We start from the raw sequence: 2683 nt of genomic DNA, 5'->3' as shown, positions 1-2683 counted from the left end.
TCCTTTTGAACGTAAGTCTCCATGCTTTCACTGAAAACTTCAAATACCTGAATCTTTAGAGTTGTAATCATATATTGAGAGTAAATAAGCATTATAGGACACTATTTCTATTAAAACAAATCCTAAATGAGTCCAATGTGTGGAAGCATCATGCATCAATAAAAATCCTTCCCCTTCATACAAAAAATGAAAATTTTGCAGAACTCTTATGTCAATATCCACAACAAGGTGCCTTTTCATACTAGACAAAAGCATGAATATGAACAAATTCAAGCAAGAACATGGACAAGTAATCGGATGTGGACTTGGGGAAAATAGTTTTGCCTTAAGCAGGCTGTTATTTTTCTTTTAGTATCCTAATCTTGGTAGCCCAATTTATAGGTTTCAAAATGTTTGAACAAATACAAGAACCCACAATTTTATAAAATCACATAGATATTGAAAAGCATGTTTAAAAATTTAGATGTACCTTGATAACTACACACTAGCTTATGTCTTAAAAGCTTGGGGATGAATGAAAAGTTTTCATCTTGGTGAATTGATTCATGGGAAAATCACGAAATTAGGGTTCTTGATTTATACTTTTCTGGTGTAATATTTTAATTGTTTTCTACACTTGTTTTCACAATGTGGAAGTGGTACGATCATTTTTATGCGATTTCTTGTAATTGTATTCTTTCTTGGACTATTTTTGACTTGTGGGTAAGCAAAAAGAATGATTTTTGATGAATGTTTAGTAAAGAATAGAGGAGTTTGGGGGTGTATGAATTTTTAAGTACAAAATGATTGTTTTAAAGAAGGGTTACAATTGTTTAGAGAAATACAAATGTGTGGAATTAAACCAGATGAGGCTATTCTTGTTAGTGTACTTTATGCTTGTGCTGATTTGGGTTGCCTTGGTCATATAAGGACATGGATGCATACATATGTTAATAAGTTGAAAATGAGATCGAGTATTAAGTTAGAAACTACTCTTAATGATATGTATGTGAAATGTGGTTGGTTAGATATAACAGAGAAGTGTTTGATGAAATGCCTAAAAGAGACCTTATATGTTGGAATGCTATGATATCAGGATTTTCTGTGAATGGAAATCGTTTAAAGGCCCTAGAGTTGTTCAATGAGATGCAAACATTCAGGATTAGACCGGATGATGTTACGTTTCTTTTGATTGTTACAGCATGTAGTTATGCAGCTTTGGCATATGAAGGTATAAATTTGTTGAATTTCTTGTGTAATGTGTATCATATTGAGCCTAAAGGTGAACACTATGGATGCATAATCGACGTTCTAAGCAAAGCTCGCCTGCTTGAGGAATCAAGAAAGATCGTACAAAACATGCCTAATTCGAGTGTTTCTTCTGAGGAAGCTATAGCTTGGAGAACATTACTGTCCTCCGGAAATCAAAGACTTGCTGATTTGGTTGAGGCTGCTGCTGAGAGAATTGTGCAGTTGGAAAGGAATATACGTTCTACTCTCGAACATTTATGTTGCAGCAGGTAAACATGATGATATTAGAAGGATAAGGAAGAAGATGAAAAGCCAATACATAGACAAAGTACTAGCTCGCAGCTCACTTGACATCAATGGTGTTGTTCATGAATTCATTGCATCATGCAGGAGAGAAAAATCATCCTCAATTGGTTCAAATCCATGATGTTTTGGAGACAAGTAACAATCATTTAGATAACAGTACACGTATCTTAAATGGTTATGATCATTGATCTACATGTACTAGTTTATCAATTAATTTTCTGCAATTTGGATCCTTAAAACTGCTTTGAAACCAAAATAAATAAATCTAAACGACGTGAAAAAATATAAAGTTGTTAAAAGTAATGGGAAAAGCTTAGAGGATTTTTTTATAACACGCAAAATCAATACCCTATATGCCTTGTATAAACAGATCAGTGTCACGCCACGTCACATCGCAGTCAAATATTGCATTCGGATAGGGCAGAAGAGTCTAGAGTTTTGTAGAGATTTGCGGAGAACTCTAGAATCTTTTAGATTAATCAAGAAGGCTATAGAATTCCTTAGAGTTTTCTAGAATAACTTAGATAATTTCCACGAAAGTCTTAGAATACTCTAAATAGTGTAGAGAATTCTAGAATAGAACTAAAGTGTAACTATTGGAGGAAGTAGTATATATAGAGGGTCTCTCATTTGTAAATCATCCATCCAAGTTTTAATAATATTCCAAGTAGTAAAAATCCTTCTTCCAAAGTTCTCAAATATTTCTATGTTTTCCTTTTATTCTCTTAGCGATCTTAGTCTTAAAGGCTTTCTTGAGCTTACAAGATCGTGAAAGATTCATGAGTAAGTTTTCAATTGCCGCATGAATCTTCAGTGAGAACTCTAAGTCCGTGACATGGGGCTTTAATGGTTGTTAAGGTCCATAGATTCATGTAGTGGACTAAGTGTTTGTATTGTATGAAGAAAACCGTTTTACATGGAAAATGTTTTCCTAAAATATCTTTTCTTGAAAAATAAGTAGATTTTTTACTTGTTTTCTCATTTTGTTAGTGAGTAGGAAATATTTTTCGTAGAAGATTTTTAGTTTTTGATTTATTAATGAAAAATATTTTTGAGAAATATCTTTTATTTTTACTAGAGTAGAAAATAATTTTTGAAATTGAAAATATTCTTAAAAAGAAACTTAATATTTTTATTTTGGGGGGGG

General features: G+C 32.5%; 1 pseudogene; it reads left to right on the top strand.

Moving 5' to 3' along the window:
• The first annotated feature begins 208 nt into the window (after positions 1 to 208).
• LOC107019519 lies at positions 209 to 1724 on the top strand (annotated as a pseudogene).
• The last annotated feature ends 959 nt before the right edge of the window (positions 1725 to 2683 follow it).

This window comes from Solanum pennellii, chromosome 5, assembly GCF_001406875.1.
Source record: "Solanum pennellii chromosome 5, SPENNV200".
Classification (NCBI taxonomy): domain Eukaryota; kingdom Viridiplantae; phylum Streptophyta; class Magnoliopsida; order Solanales; family Solanaceae; genus Solanum; species Solanum pennellii.
Note: the sequence above shows the minus strand (reverse complement) of the source record. Positions and strands in the feature narration are given on the sequence as shown.